The sequence below is a fragment of the Heloderma suspectum genome, chromosome 7 (assembly GCF_057233095.1).
Source record: "Heloderma suspectum isolate Gila_16-S chromosome 7, 16-S_ref, whole genome shotgun sequence".
Taxonomy (NCBI): Eukaryota; Metazoa; Chordata; class Lepidosauria; order Squamata; family Helodermatidae; genus Heloderma; species Heloderma suspectum.
Genome location: NC_139464.1, coordinates 115,631,366 through 115,651,318, shown reverse-complemented (window position 1 = coordinate 115,651,318; position 19,953 = coordinate 115,631,366). Strand labels below are relative to the sequence as shown.

General features: G+C 51.3%; 1 protein-coding gene across 4 annotated transcripts in view; it reads right to left on the bottom strand.

Annotated features, from left to right (window-relative positions):
* The window catches only part of SEMA3D (semaphorin 3D), a 281,441-nt gene extending 274,914 nt beyond the window's left edge, over positions 1-6,527 (bottom strand). For 2 of the 4 annotated variants that reach the window (XR_014784492.1, XM_084811192.1), the window contains exon 1: positions 5,950-6,526. The gene's annotated coding sequence lies outside the window, so the exon portion shown is untranslated. Of the gene's footprint in view, positions 1-5,949 lie in introns of all 4 variants that reach the window. The other 2 variants (XM_084811190.1, XM_084811193.1) reach the window with 2 other exon arrangements.
* Between the last annotated feature and the right edge of the window lie 13,426 nt (positions 6,528-19,953).

Below are 19,953 nucleotides of genomic sequence, written 5' to 3'. Positions count from 1 at the left end.
GATAGGCTACGTAAATGTTTACGTAGCCTATCACGGCTGATTTTTAAAAAAACAAAAAACGCATGTACGCAAATGGCGGCGCCCATAGGCGCTGCCATTTGCGTTCCTTATTTTGGCACGTCTCAGTCTACGTAAACATTTACATAGACTACGGAGAAAATAAGGGGAACGCAAATAGCATTTGCGTACGTGCGGGGTTTTTTTGTTTTTGTTTTAATCAGCCGTGATAGGCTACGTAAACATTTATGTAGGCTATCATGGTGTTTTTTAAAATTTAGCCATGATAGGCTACGTAAATCTTTACGTAGCCCATCACTTTTTTTGTTTGTTTGTTTTTTTAAACTTGGAAATGGCGGCGGCAGCCGGTCGAAAGACCGGCCGCCGCCGCCGCCAAACTGCCGCCGCAGCGGCCAGGAAGATCCGCCCCAGGTAAGTCCCGTCCTGGGGGGGGGGCGGGGGGCCATTCCACCACCGATTTCAGGGGGCCGAATGCGCTGGCATTCGGCCTCCCCGAGATCTGTGGCGGAACTTTTGTACATCCCTATTAAATACTCTGTGAGGCTATAATGTATCTCTGCAGGCCTGATGTTGTAACTATGCTGAAGGGTAGTTTTAGTAGTAAGTAAATGCTTGGTGATATGTTCTGAAGGGGGAGAGAATGGCAATTGCTTTTAATATTTATAGATGGGACCTGGATCAGGTGACTTCAATTGTGATTGGTCTGGGAAACATCAGACTGATTAGCTGGGCGATTCTAGCTAGGTGGAAAAGAACAGTTGGGAAATGACAATTGAAAGTTGGAGGGGAGTTCAGCAGTTGTTGGTCAGTGTGGGAGTCGGTTGGTTGGTGTGGTGTGTGACGGAAGGACTAGGGAAGAGCTGAGGGGAAAGTGAATATCTGAAGCCTGAATGTTAAGCTATTTCTTGGCTCTGTGCAATAACCATACATGACTGGTGACGATCAAGAGCAGAGTATAGGGTTGTGTGATGCTGGGAATTCTGTTCTGTTTGAGCCTGATGGGATTCCGCAGCATTTCTGTTCCAGTGAGCAGCGGCGGACTGTAGCCAATTTTTTTCCCCCGATTCTGGAAAAAAAATGCACATTTTTTCCAGCTTCTTCTTCTTCCATTTGCACAAATTGTAATTTGCACAAATTTGGGGAGAATCTTGAAATCTGGACAAATGATGTCAAATTTTTAAAGTATTTTTTTATTGGCAATCTTTTGCAAGTGCACATGATCGCAAGTCCACTTGCCCATTGCGTAACCCTGCAGAGGTGCATTTTCCTCTTGTAAATATCCTCATCAGTTTCATCCTCTCCACACACTACTTCCTTTAGCCCAGCAGAGCCTATTCCCTACTTGTCAACGAACTTGTCAATTTCATCCTCCGCTTCAGCACTTCCAGAGCAAAGGGCTGGTGCATGGCAATTAACTAGTTCTTGAGGTAAAGGATTAGTACACACCTCTAGTGTGTATGTATGCAGGCACATGTATATGCATGTGTATCCAGCCCCCAACCCACCATCTGGCACTGCATGAAACCTTCAGACCAAAAGAGTTGCCCACCTCTAGGGATTCAAGTCAAATCCAGATCAAGGTGAGAGTAGCACCCAGCGCAACCTGGCTGCTCAAATTCTCTCATCACTGCAAGCTATATTTGCAGATCCTTTCCCTTGGTCTAAGCCAGGGATAGGGTACATGCCCCCCCCCCAAAGTTGCTGAACTCCAGTCCCCACTAGCCCTAGCCAGCATGGCCAATAGTCCGGGATGATGGGAGTTGGAATATAAGAACACCTGAAGGGCCACTCTTCAACCACCCTGGTCTATGCAACATAGCATAAAAAAGCAGTCTGGCATGCAGGAGAAAAGATCCTTGAACAATCAAAATACCCAGTCAATCAAACTGGTCCAAATTAAGAAAACTCTTTCAGGGGATTGAGAGTAAATACTGGGGAAGAGGGAAATCAGACAGGTAGCATAAAAGAAACAAACAAGTTAATCCTAAATAACCTTAATCTAGAGAGCATCTAGAAGGTATACCAAACTTACATAGAGGAAGCATGGATGACCGTGATGTTCAGAAGAGGATGATTTTTCATTGCAAAATATTGGGCTTTTGAATCCTATTGACTCAGGAAAGGGGGGCTGGAGGGAAGATTGATCCGCCAATCAGGGCTGAGGAGGTGGGAAGTGGCTTCCAACCCCTTTCCAATAGAAAGGAAACTGGTCATGATCAAGAGGGCTGGGTCACAGTTATGAGACCTGAAGTTGGGCATGTTCCGCATGTATATATACCAGGCACATGGGAAAAGTGCAGGCAGTTGGCACCCTCCTATGACTAAAGATTGGGGAGAAGAAAAGTGAGAATGGATGTATATGACCAATCACCTCCCGGTAGGCAGATCCATAAAACCAGATTTCCTGGCTAGGTGAATATCAGGTATACAGAATTGGAGGGGAAAGACGGTGCACCAAGCCATTCTGTCACACACAAATTGAGTTCTTAAAGAGCAAGGCATTTCTCTCTCTCCACAGCATATTTATTTATTGATTTGTTTGTTTATTTGATTTCGCTACCACCCAATAGCTGAAGCTGTCTGGGTGCTTCACAGAAATTAAAACCACAAGGTACAGCATAAAACAATATAAAATATGAAACCTTAAAACTATACAACAGAAAGGAAAGACCTGTTGTGAGGAAGTAACATCTGTACTGGAGCCAGACATTCCTGTCTCCCGACTCAGAATATCAGATATCATGCAAAATGGCTTTTGTGATTTTTATCTTATTATTTTTGATTGATCTTTCAGTTCCATGGCTCATGATCTTATGATTCATTTCAAATTTATTGTTGAGGAGGAGGAGGAAGAAGATGAAGAAAATGATGGGAAGAAGGTGGCATTTTAAAAACAACGCTTCTTAAGATTGATCACAGTCCTAATCATTTCTCTTCTCTCTCACCAAAGCAGCTTCTCCCCTTGTCTAAGATCGCCTGACTTCACCATCACCACCATAAGGACATTTTGCCCTACCTATGATTACTGAATGTTTGCTGCTGATGTCAAATTGCCTCCTGGGAGCCATTGCCAGGTGTGTTTGCAGGCTAGCACCATAGCAAGAAACAAGCAGGAGAGAGCGTGTGCCCCTGCTGACGAAAGCTTGCAGCTCGACTCCCCTCATCTTGAGGGGCAGAAGGCAGGAGGGATCTGTGCTCTGCAAGAAATTGACAGAGCCTGAGATGGGGCACCAAACAGGTCCCCAGTTGTGGTCACAGCGGCTGTTCCTGCAGCCGTCCTTGTTGCTCTACAAGATCTTCCCCAAGAGAGCAGGCACCACTCAAACCCATTTTTCAAACTCCTGCAGCTCGAGAATGGCGATTGCGATGGAAGAGGCTCACAAAGGTTGCCAATAAAGGCTCACTGCTCACAGCTCAGCACTGGCAAGGATGTCACATTCCTTGACTGATTATGGGCATCTTGACACCAGCCTAAAATCCTGCATGTAAAACGAGGCTCTCTGCTTCCGTTTTGAATGCAGGATCACGACGACTCCCTTTTTCACCCACTTCCTTTCCCCGTCCTTCTCCCCGTATCGGAGTCTTCCATTATCTTTCATTGATCTCGCTCCTCTCCTTGCCGCCTTTCCTCTTTTCACGGAGGAAACTGAAGGGGAGCACAACAGGGTAATCTGATAGCTCATTATCTGCGATCTATTTAAAAACGGGACAAAGGGCATTTAGTGCAGGAGACTCCTTGAATGATCACGGCATCGTGTAAAGAGCCGGCAATTGAGCCATCTCAATCGCAGGATAAAAGCTCCGTGTGAAGGAGCCCTATAACTGTCCTCAGACGGCAGTATTCTATAATACAGCCAACCTAACACTTCACTACGCTCTTTAGAAAGTCCTCAAGTTTCACTGCTAATATCGCACAAGCACTGCTTGAAAATAAAAACAAAGATTCTAAAGCTTAGCTCTGGACAGCCTCCGTTAGGGCAACCTGGTCCCAGAATCCTAAGCATATTTCCTCAGAAGTACGTCCCACAGTATTTGATGGGACTTATGCCTGGCAAGTGTGCTTCAGAGCGCAGGCACAGAGCCTGCTAGGATGCTATTCACGTTCACTTGAAAATGAATCCTATTTGAAATCAACGGGACATATTGCCAATTGAGCGTGCGTGGGATATGACCCCCAAACTCTATGCCCGTTTACTTCTGAGTAAACATGCCCAGCATCATCAGCCTCAAAACTCACATCCCCGCACCCGAACAAAACCTTAGGTCAGGCCTAAACAGCACAAAGGTCAAGTTCCTCTTCATTGCAGTCGTTTAAACCCACTCAAGTTAAAACGCACAAAGTAGACAACTGCCGAGGCACAGGCTACGGTTTCTTCAGCTTCACTAATGCAGTCAAACAACTTGGCTCTTGTGCTCATGGCGGTTAGAAAAACAGCACAAAGTGAAGGGCAGGGAGAAAAGCTAGGGAACCGTCCACGTTTATCTGATCCCGTTAGAACTCCCTCCCCAACACCTCATCCTTCTGTCTTGTTATAATCCTCAGCCTAGCGCTCCACAGATGTGTCAGAGCACCACTCCCATCATCCCCCACCAGCACATTTGGAGGGCACCAGGTTTGGCAAAGATACATCTCAGCTGGAGGAGGAGCGGCAAACGCCTCTTCCAGGAAGATGCTATCAAACCGAACCCCCCACCTTTGGGGGTCTGGTCCTTCAACAGGAGACCACCATGCCTCCAACCTGTGAGAAACCACGGAGGAGGCGACTGCAAGGTGCTGGTTCCAACACAAGCTGGATATATAATCAGAATCTCTCCCCCGCCTCCCCTACTGTTGCAGGTGGGTGTTTTACAGCACAATCTTATGTGTGCGTTTACTCGGAAGTAAGTCCCCCTGCGTTCACTCCCAGGTAAGGGAGCACAGGACTGCAGCCTTGGTTTTCCACGAACCTGCTCCGTTCCTTCCGACGCTCCTATTTTGCTTGGCAGGGGACGTGAAACTTCCAGGGCTGCAGTCCTATATATGGACGGCGCACTTGCTAGAAAGGAAGTGGCACCCGCTGAACTTAGAGGGAATGACTTGTGAGTTAACGCATACACGATCCACCGGGAGTGCAAGCTTAGGATCACGCAGGGCAAAAGACCGGGAAAGAATCCAGACGTGACTGGAGGATGGGGGTCCATTTAATGGGCAAGCCGCTCTTTCCCCAACTAGTTACAGGTCTTCCAAATCACAGTGGGGGTATTTATTAGTATTATTATTATTACTATTATTATTATTATTTATGGCTCTTCTCTTCTTGCGAACTGAGCTTCGATAAAACTAACAGAGCGGTCCTTGTATCCAGTGTTCATCCTACTCAAAGTAGACCTATTGAAATAAATGGGGCTTAGACTCGGATTGGATACAAGCCTTAGTCCCGCCCATGTTTATTCGGAAGGAACCCCCCCCCCTTCAATGGAGCTTACTCCCAGGTAAATCGAAGCGGATCTTGTAGTCTAAATGGGTACGGGGGGGGGGGTGTTGTTTCATTTGGGCCGTCCCTGCACCCGACACGTCCCGGTCCCTTCGCGGCTCCAACGCGGACGCTTGTCAATAAATACACGCGTCGGCGCATCCACACGCGACCGCTCCCGGAATTCATCCACGTCGGTTAACTGCTGGGCATCGAGTGGAAAGGCGGCGGCGGCGGGCGAGATGGGGGGAGCAAGAGCCGCGCAGAGCCCTTTCTCTGGAGCAGCCTTCTCGCAACCCGGCTCCCCCGCTCCTTCCCCTTCTAGTTGGGGACGATGGGAGCTGTAGTCCGGCGCCTCTGGCGGGCGCCGGGGTGGGGAAGGCTGCTCTCGAGTGAGCGAAGAGTTCTGCAAGGAAAGGAAAAGCGCGGATAAAAAAGGAAGCGGCCGCCGTGGGCACGGAAGGGCGCCTCGCCTCACCTCCTCGTCCGTCTCCGCGATGCGGGTCTTGGCGAGCGCCCCGCGAGGCGGGCAGGCGGGCGCGCGCTGCGACCCCGGCCGGGAACAGCGGCTCGCCGACCGGAGGCGGGCGCGGATCCCCCGCCAAGCGCGCACGGGGCGCTGCTCCTCCCGCCGCCGCTCGAGCGCGACCGCGGCGCGGCGTCGGCGAGACCGGCGGAGACCTCGGCCGCGACGCGAGCAGCTGCCTCGGGGGCCGGAGAGTCCAGCCCGCCTCCTCCTCTGCCGGGGCGAAGCGGCGGCTCTGCCCGCCCGCCCGCCCGCGCGTCAGTTTCCCCCGGCGCCCGGCGCACCCGCCCTCCGCTCCGGCGGCTCGGCTGCGGCGCCCCTCCGCGGGCGGCACATCGCGGCCACGTGTGGCGGCGGCGGCGAACCCCGCGCGAGCTCCCGGCCGCTGCCCTGGGCGGCTTCCAGGGGCGCGGGTCACGCAGGCGCGCGTGCGCGCGCGCGCTCTCACACGCGCTCTCTCTCGCGCTCGCCGTCTCTCTCTCTCCCACACACGCACTCACACACACGCTCTCTCGCTCCCTCTGTCTCTCACGCACTCTTTCTCACACACACTCTCTCAATCTCTCTCTCTGTCTCTCTCGCGCGCACACACACTCGCTCTCACTCTCTCTCTCTCTCTCACTCTGTCTCTGCGTGTGTGTGTCTCTCTCTCTGTCTCTCTCTCACACACACTCTCTCACTCACTCACTCACTCTCTGTCTCTCACACACACTCACTCTCTCTCTGTCTCTGTCTGTCTCTCTCTCGCGCACACACACGCTCTCTGTCATTCTCTGTGTGTGTGTGTGTATCTGTCTATCTCACACACACACTTTCTCTCTCAATCTCACTCTCTCACTCACTCTCTCTGTCTCTCTCTCACACACTCTCTCTCACTCTCACTCTCTGTCTCTCTCTCACACACACACACTCTGTCTGTCTCTGTTTGTCTCTCTCTCTCTCTCGCACACACACACACACACACGCTCTCTCTCTCACTCTCTCTGTGTCTCTGCGTGTGTGTCTCTCTCTCTGTCTCTCTCTCTCACACACACTCTCTCACTCTCTCACTCTCTGTCTCTCTCACACACACTCACACCCTCTCTGTCTCTCTCTGTCTGTCTCTCTCTCGCGCACACACACTCTGTCATTCTGTGTGTGTGTGTGTGTGTGTCTGTCTGTCTCTCTCACACACACACTTTCTCTCTCACACACACTCTCTCAATCTCACTCTCTCGCTCACTCTCTCTCACACACACACACTCTCTCACACACACACTCTCTCTCTGTCTCTCTCTCTCACACACACACACACACTCTCTCTCTCGCACACACGCGCACGGGCCGGGATCAGGCAGGCAACCTCCGCTAAGCGGACGGCGAGCTTCGTAGTGGGGCGGGGGGGGGCAGCCGCTCTCGGGCAGCGCGGGGTAGCCAGAGGTGGCACTTTGCAGCTGCCGGAGGAACGGGGTTAAAGCAGCCCAGAGCTGGCCAGGACAGGTTGTTGGAAGGGGATGGGTGGGAGGGGTCGGCGCTGAGTTCCTCCACGGCTTTGCTGAGAGATGCTCCTGACTGATCGATTGAAAGGGAAAGAGAAAGAGAAAGGGGGGGAGGGGAGGGGAGAGAGAGGGGATGAATCTACACATAGCAGTTATACCGCTATCATAACTCTTGGTGCCCACTGGTGTCATGTGTACCAATGGTTCTGATAAGGCATGAGAATGGTATAACTGCTATGTGTAGATTCAGCCAGAAGAGATTCATTAGGACAGAGACAGGCTCAAGCGGGGCCCCAAGTGTCGGGGGGGGGGGGCATGTACGTCTTCCTGCCCCTATCTCCACTATCTCCAGAACTCAAACGCTGGTATTAGGGTGGGCACTTCCGAGTCGCCCAAAAAGGAGGAGATGCAGCATGCACCCCCCCAAAAAAAGAGGAGACCCATTAGAATGAAAGTGGGATGTGCTGATTTATAGGTATAGATGCAAATTTAGACATCATTACTGTGATTTCAATAGATATTTATTTCATTTCTATACTGCCCAATAGCAGAAACTCTCTGGGCGGTTCCCCAAAATAAAACCACAAACCCCGGCGCATCTCGCCATAGCGGGGATGATTTTGACCAGACGATCTCTGTGCCTGGCTCGGCCTGCTGCCCAGGTGCTGTTGATGGGCTTCTTCTAGGCCCAGCTCTGCTTTCCTATGACTCTTTAAACTAGACTTGGACAGGACAGCCCGTCAAACAGAGGAAGGGTGGGCAACTGGTGGCCTTTTAGATAGTTCCCATCATCCCACACCACAGCTATACTGGCTCCTGGGCCAAACATCTGGGGGGCCACAGGATGCTCAGCCCTGAAACAGAGGATGCCTTCGAAAGTTGCTGTCTCTTGGCAGTTGGTTTGTTCTGATATTCCTCGAGGGAATCTCAGCTTAACCGATCTCCACTGTGCAGGCTTTCTTCCTTCTAGATGGGATCTCAGCCTGCTTGTCTATTTGTAAAACCCACAGGGCGTTGATTTCCCTGTTTCCTCTGTGTTTTCACCATCTAACCTATCATGCCTCTACTGGGAAGGGAAACAACAAATGCCTCGGGGCATTGTAAAGACTAACTCCTTTATTATGGCGTATACCTTTATACATTACAGCAGGAGTGGGGAACCTGTGGCCTTCCAGATGTTCTTGGACTACATCTCCCATCGCCCCTGATCATTGGCCATGCTGGCTAGGTGGTGAATAGGAGCTGGAACCCAACAACACTTGGAGGTCCACCCATGCTTTAAAGAGTCCACTTCAGATGCACTCTAGCCCACTAAAGCTTATGTTATAACTGGTTAGCCTTTATTGACTGCTGAGTACATATTCTTTTTATATGTACATACATTCATATGTGTGTATATATATATATATGTATAAATATAAACATACACACACACATATATATGCACACACACACATCCTGCTATGGCTGATTGAGACTCAGCATTAGAGCAAATTATGGGGCCAGCCAAAATGCAAAACAGCAAAGCAGGCAAATGATTATGCACAAAAGTTCCAATCCAGTATGGGATCAGGCTAAAGCAGGAGTGGTCCAGATCCAAGCAAAGGTCAAAGCACAGTCAAGGAGTAAGTTACCATACACAGTCCAGAAGCAGAGTCAATAGCACAGAAGGACAATCACAAGGCACAGTCCAGAAAGCAAACTACAAGGAACAGATGCTGATGAATACTATTTTTCCAGCACTGGCTAGGCTAAAACTGAGGGCTTATATAGCCAGAGCTTTCTGAGTCCCACCCAGGGCTCAGCTGTAGTGCGTTGCAGGCCCTCTGGCAGAAGTCCTGCTCAGAGGAGGGCCTTGCTTTCAAGGAGTCCTTTCTTCCTGAGGAGTCCTTTGTAATTGATAGGGGTGGACGAAAGTCCCTTACCTGTCCTCGAAGGACGTTCACGGTAGGGGGGAGGTGCTTCGCTGGTCCCTCCGTGAAGTTCAGGCCGGGGGGGGAGGCTTCCCGCCTCGCCCCGGCCAAAATTCAGGCCGGGGGGGAGGCTTCCCGCCTCACCCCGGCCGAAATTCAGGCCGGGGGGGAGGCTTTCCGCCTCGCCCGGCTGCGAACGCGAAAGTTTTTTTTTAAAAAAAAACGCCCCCTGATAGGCTACGTGACGATTCACGTTGCCTATCACGGCTAGATCTGCAAAGTCAGCCGTGATAGGCTACGTCAATCGTCACGTAGCCTATCACGGGTGACTTTAAAAAAAAAAAAAAGCGCGTTCGCTAATGGCGGCCCCCATAGGGAGCCGCCATTCACGTTTCTTATTTAGTCGCTGTAGTCTACGTAAATGTTTACGTAGACTATGGCGAAAATAAGGGCAACGCAAATAGCGTTGCCCTTATTTTCACCGTTGTCTACGTAGATCTTTACGTAGACTACAGCGACCAAATAAGGAACGGGAATGGCGGCTCCCTATGGGGGCCGCCATTATCCGTACACACTTTTTTTTTTTTTTTAAAGTCACCCGTGATAGGCTACGTGACGATTGACGTAGCCTATCACGGCTGACTTTGCAAATCTAGCCGTGATAGGCTACGTTAATCGTTACGTAGCCTATCAGGGGGCGTGTTTTTTTTTCTTTTATTGCAATGGCGGCGGCGGCAGCCGGTCAAAAGACCGGCTGCCGCTCCCGCCCCGCTCGAACACCCGCCGAACCGCCAGCCGGACCCGCCGCTGGGAGGGACATTCGGCGAAGGTAAGTCCCGGGGGGGGTGCGGGGGGGTTCGGAGGATTTCTCCCCGAAACTTGTTCGGGGGGCCGAACACGTTGGCGCTCGGCCCCCCGAAGTTTCGGGGAGAAATTCTCCGCCAACCCTAGTAATTGAACACTCCTTCTCAGAGGAGCCCTACTGGCCTGCCTCTTGAGGCAATGACTCTCTCTGGGGCTAGGTGGCCACCCAGCCTCTGCCTCAGAGGCAGAACTCCCCTCCTCCTGCGGGGATGGACTAGTGGTGATATCCTCTGAGGGCCCAGGCTCCCCCAGATCTCCTGGCATGGGTGGCTCCTTGGCATTATCTGTTTCCAGGCACTCCACAGAGGATTCCTGTAGCAGGGACATGACAATACATCCTTACCACCTCCTTTCTTCCATCCTAGAACTCAAGGTAGCTTGTGTGGGGTTCTCTGGTGGCCTCTCATCCAGGCACTGATGAGGCCTAGGCCAGCTTCGCATTGGCAAGAAGCCTGGATTGTGTGCCCTCAGACCAAGCCCTGGGACCTTTAAATGCCCAAGACCCCCTGTTGTTGTTTTCCGTCACAGGGTAACAAGCCTCCCCCTGTGGAAGCTGATTCCTGCACTGGTATTTCTTTGCCTCTCAGTCTCCTGCTCAGAATGAGGGAGAAAAATGCTGATTGCTGAAAGCTGAAACTGGAAGGTCTTACAGGGAAAAGGGGCAAGGGGTGTCAACTCAGCTGAAACTGAACCCTGACAAAACCAAAGTACTTTCTGTGGGAGACAAGGGGAGATTGGGGGATGCGGACCTGGTGTTGAATGGGGTGCGGCTACCCCTGAAGGACCAGGTCCGCAGCCTGGGGGTCATTTTAGGCTCCCAGCTGTCCATGGAGGCTCAGGTGTCAGCTGGGAGCTGGGCAGCGCTGAACCAACTCCATCTGGGCTGCGCCCCTATCTCCCTAACCATCTGCTCTGGGTCAGTAGTTCATGCCCTGGTCTCCTCTCATCTAGACTACTGTAATGTGCTCTGTGTGGGGTTACCCTTGAAGACGGTTCAGAAGTTGCAGCTGGTGCAGAACATGGTGGCCCGCCTGATTAAAGGTAGCCATCGGCGAGATCACATCATTCCAGTGCTGAAGGAGTTGAACTGGTTACCAGTTGTTTTTCAGGCCCAGTTCAGGGTTTTGGCATTGACCTTTAAAACCCTATATGGTTCCGGCCCAGTCTATCTTAAGGAGTGCCTCCAACAACACCAGGGACACCGCTCAACGAGATCTGCCTCGTCAAGCCTCCGGTTTGTCACATCAGTCAGGACACCTAGACTGGGAGAGGACTAGGGGGAGGGCCTTTTCTGAGGTGGCCCCCACTCTGTGGAACTCCCTCCCTAGCGACCTCTGCCATGCCCCCTCTTTGATGAGCTTCCGACAGGCTTCGAAAACCTGGCTGTTCAGGTGGGCATTTGGGGCGGGTTAGGGTTTTTTAGAGTAATGTTGATTTGTTACGTTGTTTTGTTCAGTTGATTACGTAGATTTGTTGTATTTTGCATTATTAGTATTGTACACCGCCTAGAGTGTTTGGTAGCTGGCCAGATGGGTAGCTAATAAATCAAATAAATAAACAAACAAACAAACAAACTTCAGAATGAAAGAGAACAGCTCATCCTCCATTTCTGGTTCCTCACTCTGAAATTCAATTCTCCACCCCACCCCCCGAAACCCTGAGGAGGTTGAAACCCCGACAAAACACACACACACCAATAATTAGCACCCTTCCCCAGAACAATTTGTTAGCGCATCTTCACTAGGGATATACAAAAGTCACTTAGCATTTTGTGGAATTGATTCGCGGTGTGGGGGGGTACTCCATCCTTCCCCCTGGAATCCTTGACGGGTTGGAGGCGATCCGGTCCTCCCCCCGGAATCCTCGACTTCCAGCTGCGGATGGGCTGCAGCGGATGCAAATGGCGGCCGCTGTAGCGGCCGCCATTTGCGTCCAGCCAGGCTGCCGTGATAGGCTACATAAGTACGTAGCCTATCACAGCTGGGCAAAAAAAACACCAACAACAACGTACGCAAATGGCGGCGGCTACAGTGGCCACCATTTGCGTTCCCTATTTTTTGCCGTTTTATCCTATGTAAATATTTACGTAGGCTATTATGGCGAAAAAGGGGAACGCAAATAGCGTAGTGGGCGCTATTTGCATTCCTTTTTTTTTTTGCCGTAATAGCTTATGTAAATATTTACGTAAAATGGCAGGAAAAAAAGGAACGCAAATAGCGCCCACTATGCTATTTGTGTTACCCTTTTTTTTCACTGTAATAGCCTACGTAAATATTTACGTAGGATAAAACGGCGAAAAATAGGGAATGCAAATGGCCGCCGTAGCCACTGCCATTTGCGTATGCCGTTGGGGTTCTTTTGCCCGTGATAGGCTACGTAAATACTTATATAGCCTATCATGGCAAAGACCAGGATGCAAATGGCGGCCATGGCAGCTGGTCGAAAGACCAGCTGCCGCCAGAGCAGCCGCCGTCCAGAACATCTGCCCCAGGTAAGCTTCGTCCCGGGGGGAATCCGTGGGGGGGCAGGCTGTTCCACCACGGATTTCGGGGGGCCGAATGCCAGTGCATTCGGCCTCACTGAAAACTGTGGCAGAATTCTCTGCCATCCCTAATCTTCACTCATGGTTGCAGTTAGGTTGTGGGATATCACAGATTTCTTGCTCTGCCAGTGTTGCATGTGGGAACATGCAATCCTCTTTCCTCTCTAGTACTGATGGCCATTGCAACTCCATATGGCTGTGAGTGTGAGAATATGGCCACCACCGGGCTGTTGTGAAGGCAGGATTGTGCGAGTATAACTGGCAGCACTCATTTTGAACTTTCAGGGTTGCCAGCGCACCGCTTGAAAACTGCTGCCCTGTGGGACCAACACAACATTTGGCTTCACTCTTTCTATTTGTGCTGAATCCTCAAGGGAAGAAATGCTCAGTGATGTTCAAGCATGGGTGAATCACTCCTTATTGTAATCCTCCTCTCTAGGACTGACATTGCACACACAAAAAACACGGACTGCTCAGCGTTGCACTGAAAGCCGATGAATGGTAATGTGCTTGTCTCAAAACTATGCGCACGTTGGAACCTGGAAGGGATTCTGGGTGAAGGGAGGAGGGCCAGGGAGGCAGTCCCCAGTCCCACTCTGTCTCCTGGGGTGGAAGGAGATTGGGTTCAAGTAGCATCCTGCCACTGGGACCAGCAGCTGTTGATATGGGAGAAGGAAACTGAGTTGAGAAAGAGCATGTGCGTATTTGAAGCACATTTCCTTCCCTCCTCCCAATAGAGTTATGCGGACTCACCCAAGTCTGCCCCGCAACCTGCTCACCAGATCCCTGCCCACTGCTGGGCCCAGCTCGTGCTGGGACGTGAGCCAGCTGGTGGTGCACAGGAGCCTGGCGAGTGCTGATGCTGATGCGACTGTGCCCCTCTCTGCCGAGCACCAGCAGAGAGGGTGCAGTTGCTCCCATCCTGCCGCTGCCGCTGCTGCACAGAGCAACTGCACCCCCTCTCTGCCGAGTACTGGCAGAGTGGGGTGCAGTTGCTCTCAGCGGCAGGATGGGGAGGTTTCCCATCCTCCCATCGCCACTTGCGCAAGGGGCGGGGGCCACCGTGCTTGCCCGACTCAGCATGCACCCAGTCGAGCAAGAGCAGGAGCTCGCGGACTGGCGTCCGGGGGGCTGGACTGGCGGGAACCCACTGAGCTCGAGCCCCCAGACAGATGCTCGTGACAACCCTACCTCCCAATCCTTCAGGGATGGGAGAAAGGTCAAAGGGCAAGCTTGCTCCAGGCCTGAGTTAGGGATAGGGGAACTGACCGGAGCCCACCTGGCACACCGTTCACTGGACCCCCACCGGCTGTCCCGCCTCCCCTGTTTGGCACGCTGCATGAGCTGCTGGGCAGTCTGCTAGAGCCTGATGAGCAGGAAATGCAAAATGGAGGCTTGAGGAGTCAGTGGGGATCCTCACACTCACCCAACTCAGTGTGTGCTGAGTCGGGCAAGCACAGGGATCCGTGGACTGGAATCTAGGAATGTACGAAACACCTACCTGGCTCCATGCCAGGCAATCCACGGTGGGGGGGAGGCGCTCCGTCCCTCCCCCCGGAATCCTCAACGGGGGGGAGGTGCTCCATCCCTCCCCCTGGAATCCTGCCCGGCCACCCGCAGCCGGACATCTGGCCGCTGGGCAGCCCTGCAGGGACACAAATGGTGGCTGTCGTAGCTGCAGCCATTTGCATCCCTGTATTGAGCCGTGATAGGCTACATAAATATTTACGTAGCCTATCACGGCAGGGGGAAAAACCCGAGCATACGCAAATGGCGGTAGCTGCCGCCATTTGTGTACGCAGGTTTTTTTTTCCCCCTGCCATGATGGGCTACATAAATACGTAGCCTATTACGGCGCGGGGAGGGGGAACCCAGCGTATGCAAATGGCGGTAGCTGCCGCCATTTGCGTAAGCTGGGTTTTCCCCCCCCCTCGCCATGATAGGCTACGTAAATACTTACATAGCCTATCACAGCCTCCTCAGGGACGCAAATGGCATCCCTGCGTTAGCCATGATAGGCTATGTAAGTATTTACGTAGCCTATCATGGCTATGAAGAGGAGGAAGCAAATGGCAGCCACAGGACGGCCGCCATTCGCAAAGCAGCACAGATGGGAGCAGGTAAGTGCTCCGTTTCGCTCGCCTTTCTTGGGGGGGGGGGGCTTCATTCTGCGATGGATTTCAGGGGGCCGAATGCACTGGCATTCGGCCTCACCGAGATCCGTCGCGGAATTCTCTGGCATCCCTACTGGAATCTTGGGAGCTGAGCCACTGAGAAATTGTCGAGTCTCAACCAGACTCTTATGACATTCCTAGCTCCAGTCACTGCCTGAGTGGGATAGGGGAGAATTTCTCCCTGAAACTTCGGGGGGCCGAGTGCCAACGCATTCGATCCCCCGAAATTGGTGGGGAAATTCTCCACCAGCCCCCCGCCCCCCCCGGATGGGACTTACTGTGGCCGAATGTCCCTCTGGGTGGCGGGTCCCGGCGGCTGTTCGGCGGCAGTTCGTGGGGGGCGGGGGCGGCAGCCAGTCTTCCGACCAGCTGCCGCCACCACCATTGCAAAAAAAAAAAGTAAAGTAAAAAAAAACCCAACACCCCCGTGATTGGCTACGTAACGATTAACGTAGCCCATCACGGCTAGATTTCCAAAGTCAGCCATGATAGGCTACGTAAATCGTCACGTAGCCTATCAGGGGTGACTTTGAAAAAAAAAAAAAGCGCGTACGCAAATGGCGGTGGCCCATGGGGCGCTGCCATTTGCATTCCTTATTTTGGCACCTCTAGTCTACAAAAAGATTTACGTAGACTACGGCGAAAATAAGGGAACGCTATTTGCGTTGCCCTTATTTTCGCCGTAGTCTACGTAAATCTTTACGTAGACTAGACGTGTCAAAATAAGGAACGCAAATGGCGGCGCCCATGGCCCGCCGCCATTTGCATACGCGCTTTTTTTTTTCCCCCAAAGTCACCCGTGATAGGCTACGTGACGATTTACGTAGCCTATCATGGCTGACTTTGGAAATCTAGCCGTGATAGGCTACGTTAATCGTTACGTAGCCTATCACGGGGGTGTGTGTTTTGGGGTTTTTTTACTTTTTTTTCGCAGCCGGGTAGACGGGGCACTTCTACCCAGCCTGAATTTTGCCGGCGAGGGATGGGGCGCCTCCCCCCCTCGCCTGAACTTCGGGGGGAGAACCGAAGCGCCTCCCCCCCACCGCGAAGCAATCTTCGAGAACAGGCAAGGGACTTTCGTCCCTCCCTAGCTGGCATTGCCCCCTGCTGCCAGAGATGTTTCCCAGTGGGGTGAGGCAAGCATGTGCACCCAACCCTGATCTGCTGTTATTGGAGGACATGGCCCTTTTACCTGTAAGGGTCTTTTCCTTTCCACTCCCCCATGTCTGTTCTTCAGCGTAGGGATGGGTGAACAAGTGTTTTTCGCTAGGGCTGTGCATGGATCCCCCATTTTCACACCCTCCAAATCGGCCCCACTTAGACTCAGCAATTCAGAGCCCCTCCACTTCGACTCGGTTCCGGATCTGAAGCGAGATTCGGATATCCAGATTACTCGGTTTGGGTGTTTTCCCATTGACTTTCATGGGGAAACACAAATGGCCATAACATTTTCAGTTTTCATGATAAATACATGAAACCTAGGAGCTTCTCTGCAGACATGGAGGAGATCCCACCAGCCAAATTTCAGACAGTTTGGCCCAGTATGTTTTGTGCTAGGTGCAGCCGAAAGTTGTTTTTTTCCGCAAAAACTCTCAGAGCAAAGAGCTATACCTCTCAGCCCTGTGCCCCCACCACCCCCTGCCTGCTTTGCTGTCAAGGACTGCTAGCCATCCCCTGCTCATGAGGAGGAGACCACTAGTGAGTGGCAGGGGCATGTTCCACAGTGCTGGTCGGCTGTCCTTGATAGCCAACCAGGGCGGAGGAGGTACGGCACATGCCCCCCGCCGCTAGCCATCCCCTGCTCATGAGGAGACTGCTAGTGTGTGGCAGGGGCATGCACCATACCTCCTCTTCCTCCTCCTGCCTGGGCAATTGACAGCATATAAGCCTATGTTCACATAGACTTCCAATCACCCTGTTTTTAAAAAGCATGGCAATGGCGGCAGAGGTGGATGGACCGGTGAGTGAAGCCGGGGCTGGGGGGAGGGGGCATCTGGAGAACCCAGGTGGGGGAGGGTTCTCACATCCCCAAGTAACACCACCAGAATGATCTCTTTCTCTGAAATGCAGCCGTTTTTCTCCAGTTATTCAGTCTTCCCCCCTCCTCCACCACTGTCACTGATTGGAGATTACTGGGTCCCATTCAGCCCTGATTTGGCAACTAGAGTTTCCATTTGCCAAAGCTCCCCCCTCCCTCCCTCCTTCTCCCCCTCCTCCTCCTCAATCCCTCCCTGAACTTTCTGAAGTTGATACTTTTGGTGCCAGGCTGTCCGGGTTGCTCAGAACGAATCACTGACCCAGAAGAGGAGCTTCATATACAAGCTGCTTTGCTTCAGGGTGCCTCATTGTTATTCTGCTCCATCTCATATCACATGGAGGCACCTCCAAAGCAGCCAGCTTCGACTCATTATTCGGGCTTTGGACTGAAGCGGTGTACAGCCCTAATGTTTGTGATCACCCATATTCTCTGAAGACCGATTCAAAGTTCTCCTCGTCTTGTTCCCCACATTCTCATTTTGGTTGAATGGGAAAAGTGTGCATTTTGAACTGGAAAATGTGCATTTTCAAAAGTGCACATCCAAAACGCACATTTCTCCCCACCCACCCTGAAGAGGCGGTAACAATGTCCAGAGGAGTAGCCATGTGAATCTGTTGCAGCAAAAAAAGAAAGAGTCTCGTGGTGCATTAAAGACTAACTGGTTTATGGTGGCATACGCTTTTGTGGTCTGGAGTCTGCTTCATCAGATGCATGAAGTGTTATCCTAAGTCAGCTGGTATATGTACAAAATGAATAAATAAATAAATAAACAAACAAACAAGCAGTGAGGGCAGAGGAGAAGGAAATACAAAAAGGTCAGTTGATGAGAAGGGTTGGGAATGCAGACTTTTAGAAGGAACCGTGACTCCTTGAAGCATACTGTGCCCACAGGAAGTCTGTGAGGCTGGGTCTCCTCTGTCCATAGCTGCTTCTTTATTATTATTATTTATTGTAGAATTTGTAAGCTGCTCCACATCAAGAGAAATCGGAGCAGTGTACAATACGTTCAAACACAAAATACAAAAAGTCACAGGAAAATTAACAAGAGCGCAATCCTATCTAGATGGGTGGCCACCTCCGAACTCGGAAACGGCCGCCTAGCCAAAGCAGGGCAGGAGAAGCATGGAGGGGATTGTTCTGTTCACGCTTCTGCCCTGCATTTTCTGCTAGACAGCCGATTGTGGCTGTTTAGCCACAGGAGCACGGAGTGGGGAAGGAGGCTGCTGTACGACACACAGGTTGTGTCGTACAGGCAGCTGCGCTCTCCCTACCTTGGAACACCCCCAGCCATGCCCCTTTCCGGCCCCTCTGTGCTCCTCTGGTGAGCGCGGAGGATGGGGCTGTTCCGAGGCAGCATGGAAGTGGGGGGAGGTCAGTTTTCCGGGAACCGACCTCAGAGCGTGGGCTCTGAGGTCGGTTCCTGGAAAACAGCATACCGTATGGCCGTCTAGCCACTGCCTAGTGGCCATAGGATCGCTCCCTAAATCAATAAAGCAGTGGCTGGAATTTACCCATCAGTCAGGAAATGCAATCTGTTAAGGAGCTCTGGATGCTTAAGCACTGGGTCTTCTTTTTTGTAGTGAAACCAAATCTAAGTAAGTCCAAAGTTCTCTTTCTGGCACGGGGGTGCTCAAGCTTCTCTGCCAAGCCACTGAGGGTCAGCTTACAGAAAAATCGGGTTGCAAATCTTTTCCTGGAATGTGTTACTTTGCATTGTTGGTGGGGCATTACGTGTTTCTTTGCTCATTCCCATTAAAAGGGGACAAAAGTAAGTAAGAAATTGGCATATTAAGGAGAAGTGTGGAGCCAAATCTTCTTTCTGACATGCTGCTTTATTGTGTGTGGAGAGATTTTGTTTTCATGTGAGAGCATTCTGATAGGTAACCCTCATCTTCAGCCTGAAATGGAACCATCCAGGGAAAAGTTGTTCATTTGATTCTGCGTAATGTATAACCTACCCCAAGAGGTGGTGCCTACTGGCACTAGACAATGCACTAGACATCATTATCCACATGGCAGGCTCATGAAAAAGGTCTAGGGCTTTGCCAGCTCACGATCCAGAGAAGGCTTCTGTGCCTTTCATAGCTGTATAGTAGGGAGATGTTTGGCAGGTACAACTTTTTCCGTTCATGGGCTATCGTAATAAGAATAATCGAATCATAGAATAGTCGGGTTGGAAGGGGCCTACAAGGCCATCGAGTCCAACCCCCTGCTCAGTGCAGGAATCCAAGTCAGAGCATCCCCAACAGATGGCTGTCCAGCCTCGTCTTGAATGCCTCCAGTGTGGGAGAGCCCACTACCTCCCCAGGTAATTGGTTCCATTGTCGTATTGCTCTTACAGTCTGGAATTTTTTCCTGATGTTCAGCCGGAATCTGGCTTCCTCTAAGTTGACCCCATTATTCCATGTCCTGAACTCTGGAATGATCGAGAAGAGATCCTGGCCTTCCTCTCTGTGACAACCTTTCAAGTACTTGAAGAGCACTCTCATATCTCCCCTCAGTCTTCTCTTCTCAAGGCTAAGCATGCCCAGTTCTTTCAGTCTCTCTTCATAGGGCTTTGTTTCCAGAACCCTGCTTAACCCCTCCCCACCCTCAACAAGCATCTATGAAAGGCACATAAAGATCCCTAAAAGTCAATCCCCAGTAACTCATTTAAAAAAAAAAAAAATCTAAAAATAAACATTAAAGCATTATTGGCATGGGAGAGGGCTGAGCATTTATCTCATGTTTTATCATTCTAAAATATTGTTAAAAAACATTTTTGGACAGCGGTGTTGTCTGCGCATCTTCCTTGTCTCAGATTCATATACTTAGTCCATTTTATTATGGAAATCATAGCCAGTCCATCAGATCTTGGCTTTTCCCCCAAGCTTGGGGAGCTACCATTCTTTTCCTATGAAGAAAAGAACATAAGAGCCTACTGGGACAGACCAAGGAAATATCTAGG